General features: G+C 36.3%; 1 non-coding gene across 1 annotated transcript; it reads right to left on the bottom strand.

Annotated features, from left to right (window-relative positions):
- Positions 1-1,797: 1,797 nt before the first annotated feature.
- On the bottom strand, positions 1,798-1,890 carry TRNAY-GUA (transfer RNA tyrosine (anticodon GUA)). The gene is made up of 2 exons: positions 1,854-1,890; positions 1,798-1,833 (listed from the first exon to the last, which is right to left on the bottom strand). It is a non-coding gene; the product is annotated as a tRNA-Tyr (tRNA).
- Positions 1,891-10,873: the final 8,983 nt, after the last annotated feature.

The raw sequence follows: 10,873 nt of genomic DNA, 5'->3' as shown, positions 1-10,873 counted from the left end.
TATGATTTAATAATCAAATAGGTGTACTAATAATACAATATTTTCAATAAATAACTTCTAATAATTTATTTTAAACATAGTTTCTTAGACATTAAACACTTATAGATATAAATGTTTAAATCGAATTGTTTCTACGAACGAATGAATAACATCAAGCACTGCTATATATTTTGAAAGCCAACTTTCATTGTTTTTTATTGTAATGTATATTGAATCATTAAATCAATACCTAATCTGCGTTATGACCCTTCCCATACTGCATAGACCATGCATACGACAGGAGAAGGGTACTTTTCAGTGGGCGGAGGGATACTGAGGCAATTAATATAAAGCAACATCCTCTCTATACAAGAAGCTTAGCTGCAAAGATACTTCACGTCAAACTTTGTTTACACTTTTTTTAATACACTCGAGTCAACATTATGACCACTCACCTATTAACATGTTAGGCCTTCTTTGGCCGAGATAATCTCTTGCACCCATCTTGGCATTGACTCCACTAGACCGCAGATGGTGATTTAGAATTGGACAGAATAACGTCCTGAAGGTCATCGAAGAGCAACGCAGTGGCACGACCCCAATGCTGCATTCCATAAATGTTCAATGGGATTCAAATCAGGAGAATTAGGTGACCAAGGGGAACAAACGGAATGTGATTTTTGAACAATACGAGCCTTATGACAGTGTTGCCTATCTGAAAGAGTCCAGATCCAATAGGCCACATTATTACCGTCTAGGAAAATACCTGATCCGAAAGAATATCCTGATATGGGAATTGAATTCATGGGAATCCCTTTCATTCCCATTAAACATACTTAGGCATACTTACTGCCAACAGACTGAATGGTTGGTCGGAAAGAGGCTGGTGCTCATAATGAGTATTAATATCTTGTCAAGTACAATATCATATTGAATCCTTAAATCGTGTTTTCTGACGGGATGATATTACAATATAATTGTAATATCATCCCATTTCATACATTTTCATATTTATTTTTAGTGTATATCTACAGTGATAGTACCATTCCAAGAACCTGCAAAACTAGTAACAATGTACATATTTTGTTCAAATATAAGATAACCGCAAAATTAATTTTAAAGACATTTTTAATGATAATAAATGTTAGAATTTTTCAACTTTTTGGGAGTTTCTTTTTTCTTTTTTTTTTAACTCTTTTTCTCATGATATTACTTCTGGTGTGAATGGAAAGAGAAAAAAAATTGTCTAATTTTATTAGTTTTCTAAGCTGTATGGCATTCTTTTATTATTATCTGAGACCTCCAGGGAGTCACGGACTCGACAAGGGAGGCTATGAATCACCAACACCAGCTATCATACCTTTCCTTAAATTCATTCACACTAGATGCACTCACTACCCCTAAGGGCAAACTATTCCACTCACTCACTGTTCTCTGGGAGAAAAACTACCTCTTACCCTTTTCTTTTACTGCAAAGCAATTTAACTTCCATGGATGCACCCATGTTCTCTCCCCACCTTCCATATAAGGAAACATTTCATCATTTGAAATGCTATAACACCCATTCAAAAGTTTATAGACCTTTATCATATCACCCCTCTTTCTCCTGTTTACCAGAGTCTGCAATCTACATACTCACAATCTGTCGTCATAATCTAAATTCCATAATCCTGATATAATCTTTGTAACTCTTCTTTGCACCCTTGGAACTTGGGAGACCAAATCTGAGCACAATAATCCAGGTGTGGTCTTATCAAAGCCTTATTAGGAGGCAAAATGTTTTCCTTATTCATACATGTCAAGGTTCACTTCAAAACTTCCGGCGAGGCGGATTTGAACCACCGACCTATGGATTGCTATGCTTTGTATCACCTCTACAGTCCACTGCTCTGCCAACTGAGCTACCACCGGAACTTCATCAGGTAAAATATTTTGAATAAAAACAACAACTTATCTTAACAGATTGATTCCTAATACAAAGCCTATCATAGAAATCCCTTTTGTTGTTGGCGTTTCTTTTTCTTTCTATTTATCCCCATTTTTAAATATTGTACTTGAGTGTTATTTCTGGGAAAACTCCCAGTTTACCTCTTAAAATCTATAATTTTTATTTTTAGATATTTATTTTATTTTAGACAATAGACAGACAAGACAACGAAACAATGCTTAGAATATCGGAAACGATAGCCATAAAATATGACGAGAACTCAATCAACGTCAGTAGTAGGGGTATCACTTCTGGCCAGATTAAGATCAAGATAAGATAAAGAATCGTGACATCACTGGTTGACGCCATTGTGGCATGACGTCATGAGATTGGAATGTTTGGAATTTGGTTCGCGTATGGAATTGTGGGGTTTTCTTCTGATTTGCGTATGAAATTATGGGTGATGGTAGAGATAAGGATTCGTGTTGTGATTAGTGGGACACTTTAAACCAGATCAAGATCAAGATAAGATAAGGAATCGTGACGTGAATGTTTGTTGTTATGAGATGAAGATAAGTGACATCATTTATTAGTTGTAAATAAGTGACGTTGTTGTTTTGAATGGAAAAGGGAGATATATTAGAGATAAGGAATCGTGTCGTGATTGGTGGACCCTTCTGACCAGATCAAGATCAAGATAAGATAAAGAATTGTGACATGAATGTTTGTTGTTATAGAGTTTGGAATGTTTGGAATTTCTCTGGGGCCCTTGTCTGTCTGGGACATCACGTGGTGTGGTTGGTGATATTTAGAGATAAGAATCGTGACGTCATGTGTTTGTAAATTTCTGGGGAACATATGTCTCTCTGTGATATCACATGGTATTTTGGTTTGGCTATGGAATTGTGGGCAATGTTTTTGAGATAAGATATCTTGGAATTTTCCCAGGGTGACACACATCCATCATTGTTTTCATGTTTTGTTTGGTTGTCTAATAATGGGTGTACTAATTTCCAATACATTATGGAGTATTTCTTTCCTGTTAAAGGTGGGAATTCTTAGAGTAGAGTAGAGTTGTGATGGCATCCGTGTTTAGAGTTTTCTGAATAATTTAATTATATATACTAATGTCACTCAAACATAATTTTTTTTTCCTTCTATAAATGGCTGTACTAATTTTCCAATACATTTTGGGGTATTTCTTTCCTGTTAAAGGGTGCGAATTCTTAGAGAAAGTCGTGACGGCAGTCGTGCTTCAAGTTTTTTTGAATAATTTAATTATACTGGTGTCCCTTAAACACACACACACACACACACACACACACACACATTAGGCATGACAAGTCACTAATGTATCCATGTTGATACTCTAATATGTATCCTATGATTATTCTTATGGAAAAATAAAATAAAATAAAAAAATTCAGTATTAGAATTACGCTTACCAAAAACATACGACTAGTGATTATTGAAATTACAATTATCAATTGTTATGTTTAAGTTAAAATTTAATTTATATTTCTTTCCAGAATGAGAACATCTTGGTACTATCTAGGTTTTCTGAATATTCCAAATTGATTATTAACATATATTCACACCACAGAACACAAACACAAGTCTGAAAATCCAGTTGACTTTTTTCATTATAAGTTTTACTCTTAAATTCAGTTAACTACATATTATAACCAGAATAAATGAGTAAAATAAATAAATAAACAAACTGTGTGTGAATTATTTTCCCACACTGTTAATTTTCATTAACTTGTTTGTAGACAACTGAGTGACTCATTTCCGGTCAGTCAGTCATTGTTCTTTTCTTAAACATATAACGGTTTCTTCAAAGGTCAAATTTTGCTCCCAGGTTGTGTAGTAGTCAAGCTTTCTGATGTGACTAATGTATACACTAGTGTTAGGTAGCAAAGTTTCCATTGACCTCATGTGATGCTGAGAACTAAGTTGTTCGAATCTCTTCCTTTCCTCTATGTATTGCAGTTTCATCAAAGGTAAATTTCCCCAGGATTATGTATTACTCAAGCTTACTGTTGTGACTAATTGTTTTTGAGGTGATACAGGAATTGATTATTACACTACTGATGGGTAGCAAAGGCTCGTAATTTGACCTTGTGTGATCATTGAGAATGAAGTTATTCATTATCACATGTTGTCGTTATTGGTTTTCCATTTTTTCTAATTATTTATAAATAGACTAATGGGCTCACTCGTTCCATTTGAGTTTCTAGTATTGGTAATATTTGTATGCATTCAGAAGATTGTCGTTTTTCTGGAGAAAAGGTAAGTTAATTTGGTCATTTTTATAGCAATGTCATTTGAATTTTAGTGACTACATTAGCAGTATTTGTCTATAAAGTTATAAGGTGGTTTTTTCAATGGAAAAATAAAAATCATATTCATGATATTCAACTCTGTTTTGTGTTAAGTAAAATCCCATAAGTCATTATATATATATATATTATTTTTATTTATTTATTTTGATTGGGAAAACATATTGAGTGTGGTTATTTAGTAATATTGTGTTAGTGAAGCCATCACGTACTGTCGAATTTGCTAAAAACATTATGATGAGTAACATATAGTTTTATTTTTTGTTTGTTAGGATATTTGTGAAAAATTTTGAGGGTGATGTTTAGTAAAAGTGTGTTAGTGAAAGTCTCATGTAGTGTCGAAATTGCAAAAATCACCTTAGGATGCCATTGAGTTTTTTATTTCTAAACGATATTTCTGAAATCTAGAAAGTAATTTCTTTTTAATAGCGATCATCTGTTATTCGTTTTGTTGATGGCGATGGGAATATTTTTAATCATCACCGCATTTTTGTAGAGGTTGATTTGACAGGAGAAAATGGTTGCGGAAATGAACAAAGCACAGAACATGTTATTAATTCTCTTGTAACAATCGCTGGTGTGGCTGGAGGAAGTCGTGACCCTCCCCAAAATTTATATAATTCACATTCAGTTACTGGATGTGAAACTAAACTCTCTACATCTACTACTATTGAATCCTCACTCTACAGGGACTTTTTATACTGTTTCGGTGGCCCGATCATGTAAATCTATCAAGTATCAAACTCGACAATTGGAGTATCAATTTCGATTTCGTGATCTGGAACTCTTTCACCAGAGTGTTTTTTTGAAATATTTCGAGATATGCTTAATGAGATCATTCAGCATTTTCGAGTTCAGGAACTTTTTCTCACATTCAGTTGGGCATTAGTGCATCCAGTTTAGAAAGCAACATTAACTTACCATTCATGTTGCTTTCTGAAATAACCATCCAAAGGATAGCTGATGCTTTTTATGCTGTCGCCCAATGGAAATGCGAGTTTCTTTTGGCAAATGATCTGATTATCGATGTCATACTTATCAATATCAGTAACAATGGTGGTGGCAGAACCAATGTTAAAAGAAGAACGCTGCTTAGCCTGGATGAATTTGTGAAAATAAAAGCTGTTGTGGAAATTAACAACAATGACAATCTTTGCATGGCCCAAGCACTTGTTCTGGGTGTTTCTGCACAAACTGATGATGTCCAAACATACAGACAAGTGCGATTAGATTGCAAAAACTTACAAACAAAGAGCGCTTTAACTCTCCACAAAATTGCAGGGGTACCGCTCATTCCTCATGGTATTCAAGAAACAGATCTCTTTCAAAAGCATTTGACTGTGAAATACCAAATCGTGATTTTTTCGGCAGATCCTAATTTTTCTGTGGTGTTTTGGGGGCCAAATGAAGGTAAACAGACCTATCTTTTATATCACTCATCTCATTATTATTTAGTGTATAGTGTGGCAGCTCTCTTTGGGGTATCTATCATTGCCCCAGTTGCTTTCAGACATACAGCACTTCTATCAAATTGCAAATGCATAGATGCAAAAATGTGTGCACATGCTGTCACACAAATCTCCAACAAATGTCTGAATTTGCATATACAAAATAATATTTGTTCAAAACTCCATTGTTGCGAACAGTGTTTGGCTACTTTCTCTACAGATAAAAGCCACATCTGTCCACCTGAAAATTTCTGCACTCACTGCAAATTAGTTCACCCAAAACAGAAATGCTTTGTGCAAAAATCGGAGGTCTCAAATAAACAAGTTTCTATGGGTTTTTTGACACAGAAACTATAGCGAAAAATCATCGTCATGTACCAGTTTTATGTATAGCTGATTTTGGTAGTCACGAACGTGAGTTCTGGGGTGAAAACTGTGTGGGTCAATTCCTAGATGAGCGGTTTTCTGTCAAGAATATCATGAAAAGAGATCGAGATGGTAAGATCCTTCAGACTGTCAAACCAAAATACAAAAATGTCCATGTAATTGCACACAAGTTTTGTGGTTTTGATGGGCATTTTATTTTGGAATATCTTTTTTCAAAAAATTTCCAACCCAATGTTGTGTTTGATGGATCAAAGATACTTGCTATCTATTATGACCCTTTAAACATCATATTTCTTGAAGTTTTTCCTAAATTAGTGTTGCTCTTAGTAAACTCCCAGCCATGTTCGATCTCCCAGAACTTCGTAATGGTTTCTTTTCTCATACGTTTCACATATCTGATTCTCTGGATTATCATGGAGTCATCCCTGAAAAATCATATTTCCAGCCAGAATTTATGAATAATGAAACTCGTTCAGAGTTGAGACTTGGTATGAAAATCAGCTAGACACTGAATACTCTCTGAAAGCGGAACTTTTAGCTTATACGAAAGATGACGTGCGGGTTTAGCATACAGTTGCAACACTTTGTGCACTCTCTTCATACAGCTCACCCAGAGTGATCCCCTTCTCCATGACATTACAATTGCAGGAGTATTTCTCCAAAACGTTTTGAAACCTAACACACTAGCCATACTTCCTGCTCAGGTTACATACAGGCAAACATACAAAATCGAAAGGATTTGGCTTGGCTCAAATGGCAAGAACAACATAACCATACAACATGCACGTTCTCTGGGGGGGGGGGGGGAGTCTGCATCGGACCTTATTTTGTCAATGGGAAATGTCGAAGCTTAATTTATGAATATTACGGTAGCTTCTTCCATGGTTATCAAAAGTGCTACAGAACAAGTACATTCCGACCAGGAGTGCTACAGAACAAGTACATTCCGACCAGGAGTGCTACAGACCAAGTACATACAGAAACACTGACATGATTTCCCTTTCTGAGCAAACGAAGGATTCGCAAAAACTTCTTTCGTAGCAAAGGATTCGACATTATCTCAATTTGGGAATGTCAGTTTAATGCAGAAATTTCTGAAAACACAGCCTTGAAGATTAATTTTTCGTTACCGGTTAAGCCCATCACAGTTAACGAAAAATTAATCTTCCCCCTGTGTGGAAAGTGTGCTTCCGAAATGGCCCCCTTATGCTCTCATACCGACGATCATTTACAGGTTATTGGTGCAGTCCAGAATTAGATTTAGCACGTTCTGTGGTTATAAAGTTATGGAATTTTACGAGGTGTGGCATTTTTCTCAAAACTTTGAAGGAGAAGAAAACTTCTTTGCCCACTATATTGATACCTTTCTGAAGCTGAAACTGGAAGCATCCGGATGGCCTGAAGGTCAAAACTGACAGGCTTATCTGGACGAGTTTTTGCTAAGGGAAGGTGTTATGTTAAATACTGAACACATTAGTAAAAAACCCTGGTAAACGTTCACTTGCTAAGCTTTGTTTGAATTCTCTATGGGGAAGGCTTGGCATGAGAATGTTAAGAACTCAGACCCAGGTGATTTCCTCTTATGAAGACCTCGTAGAACTTTTTTTAGATAACAGCAAAGTTATCCAAGATGCCAGGTTAGTTTCAGAAGAGCAGATGATGGTTGCCTACTCTCCTATTGAAGGCACTTAGCCTGAAAATAGGAAAGGAATACTGTCATCTCCTCATTTGTAGTTGCCTACGGTAGGATAAATTTATATGAGGTCATGGAACCTTTGCAAATTATTGAAAATTGGAACATTTTTATACACAGATACTGATTCTGTCATTTTCAGTGAAAAACCAGGCAATTACTCACTGTCCGCCTTGGGGAGCTAGGTGACGAACTCGACGGTGACTTTATTGTTGAGTTTGTTACCACAGGCCCCAAATCTTATTCCTATAGAACGCGGGGGGGGGGATTGTGACCAAATGCAAAGGCATTACTTTAAATTCTTGCGCGGCCACTGAGATTAATCTGGAATCTATGATTGCAGCAGTAAGGGGTGAGCAACAAAACATCCAAATTCCTGTACCATTTTCTGTCCACAGAGACAAATGGAGCTGTTAACTCAAAACGACCTCCGTAATAAAAACATTTGGATACACTTTTGCGAAGCGCATAGTGTCAACAGACACATGCACTTTTCCCTATGGGTATTTTAAAGGATAAATCCTTACATTCAAATGCCCCATAAGCAAAAGATGCCATCTGTGGGACAGAAAACTAAACAACATTCTACTGGTAGGTAAAAATCCATGGTTGTTTCCCAACACGATAATTTGCAGTGTCGCCCTTCTCCTGTAAGTTTTCACATCAGTGTTATTGTTACTATTATTCCACAATAGCTTCTTTTTTTTTCTTAGAATTAAAAAAGAAAAATTCGTTTTGTCATGATTACATAGTGACTGTGATAAAAAAAATGTTGACAAGGAGATTATTTTGATATTAAAACTAGTATCTATTTTTTTACATGATCTCTGATTATATAAAAATAATCACAGTCTTATTATGTTATCATTTTCGATATGTTCATAGATCCATTTACATGTATAATTTCGGGAGCTACTCAGTCAGGAAAAACAACATTCGTGTTGTCTCTCATAGAACATTGTAATCAACTAATGAAACCACCACGGGAACGAATCGTTTACTGTTACAGCGAAAATCAAGATAAATTTAAAAATTTACCAATATAGAATTCGTGAATGGTTTGAAGTTACCTGAATTTGATTCTAATGTGAGAAATTTACTCATAATCGATGATTTGGTTCACCAGGCTAAGGACAGCACGGAAATAGCTGATGTTTTCATAAAAAGGTTCACATCACCGTAACTTCAGTGTCATTTTACTGACACAAAATTTATTCTGTAAAGGTACACATTTTCGGACAATTTCTCAATAGCCATTATGTTATAGCTTTTAAAAATCGTCGAGACTCTTTGCAGTTTTCTCATTTAGCTTCCCAAGTATTTCCAGGACAAAGGAACGTGTAAGTTCAGATTTATAAAGATTCAACACGCGAACCCCACTCATATTTAGTTTTAGACAGGAAACACCTGATATTTTACGCTTGAGGTCACGGATTTTGTCAGAAGAAGAACCCAATACAGTATTTATCCCTGAATGCTGATAGATTCAAATGCTATGAATATCTCATCAGGTACTTATCTCATTCCACTCCAAAACTAGCAAATGATGCTTTAAAACATTGCACCTCCAACCAAATCACCACACTCTGAAATCTTCAAAACTGTTTTATGTGAAAATATACCATTAAAACATAAACAGAAGTCACGCCTACAAAGGGAAAAAAATTATAAGAGCACAAAGTAACAAATCGCTTCCCTTCATTACCAGAAGAAAACTGCTTTTACAGCACGGGGTGGGGGGAGCTCTGTTCCCATTATTAGGCAGTATCATTAATCTAACAGATAAGCTTAGGCGTTGCTGGTTATTCATTACTTATTTTTTCACGGTATTAACAACACCACAAACACTTTTATCAACAAGGATGTTTTATTAACGCTAATATTTCGCCGATTTTCAAATCAGCATCATCAGAGCACAACACACATGTAAACGCGACAGTGAGTGAAACAATATAATTGCAGAAAGACAAAAGATCTAAAGTCCTATTTTTGGCGCCCTCTAACGAAAAAAAAAAAAAAAAAAGCAGCAGTTATCCAGGAGTTTTTCTTAGGATAACTGTCTCCCAAATTTTTGGCAAATTAATGCAACCATATTTGTTAAGGTTGGGAGAATTCTTCAAAGCCATTGCTGACTCAAAAAATAGTCTTTCAGATCTATAACGACTCCTAAATAGCACATTCGTTTTTCTCCATCTAATCCTGTGTGAAGGAGTGTCCAAAGCGTGGTCTGCCAGTCCCGACTTGCCATAGTAATAGTAGCGAATGTATCTTTCATGTTCTTCCAGGCGGATGTTCACTGATCTTCCTGTTTGCCCATAATAGGCCAAGTCACAGTCACATGGAACTTCATACACTCCTGGGTGTGCTAAAGGGTGAAGTTTATCCTTTGGTGAGCGGATCAGAGTTGCCAGCTTGACATGAGGCTTGAAGGTGGTGCGAAGGCCATGTTTCACCAATACTTTGGCTATCTTTTCCGATGTACCTATGATATAGGGAATAGAAATGGTCATGTTGTATTCTTGTGTATTAGGGGGGGGCAAAGTAATGGGCCTATGTAGTATTTTTTCTATTTTGTAGGGATTGTAGCCGTTGGCTAAGAACGTATGGCGCAGGTACTGGAGTTCAGTGGTCAGAGCTGTATCGTTAGAACAAATGGCTCTGGCTCTGTGTGTCAGTGTTTTTAAAATGCCGTACTGTTGGACTGGATGATGATGTGATTGTTTATGTAGGTATCTTCCTGTGTGTGTAGGCTTCCTGTAAATAGAAAAAGATAGTGATCCATCTGAAAGGCGGGTGACTAATGTGTCAAGAAATGGTAAACAGTTATTTGATTCTTTTTCTACTGTGAAGTGAATTTTGGGGTGTTGGCTGTTTAGGTAGGTGACAAAAGCATCCAAAGTGTCTTGTCCATGGGGCCAGATGGCAAACACATCATCTACATAGCGCAACCACACTAGTGGCTTGTATGTAGCTGTGGTAAGTACTTTGTTTTCAAAGTGTTCCATGTAAAAATTTGCTAACGGGGGGGAGAGGGGGGAACCCATAGCGGTACCATTAATCTGTTTGTAGAATTTCCCCCCCCATGTAAAGTAACCTG

Source organism: Typopeltis vanoorti, chromosome 18, assembly GCF_054136105.1.
Source record: "Typopeltis vanoorti isolate ZY-2024b chromosome 18, IOZ_Tvanoo_1.0, whole genome shotgun sequence".
NCBI classification, from domain to species: Eukaryota; Metazoa; Arthropoda; class Arachnida; order Uropygi; family Thelyphonidae; genus Typopeltis; species Typopeltis vanoorti.
The sequence above is the reverse complement of the archived record's forward strand: the minus strand, read 5'-3'. Positions and strand labels throughout refer to the sequence as shown.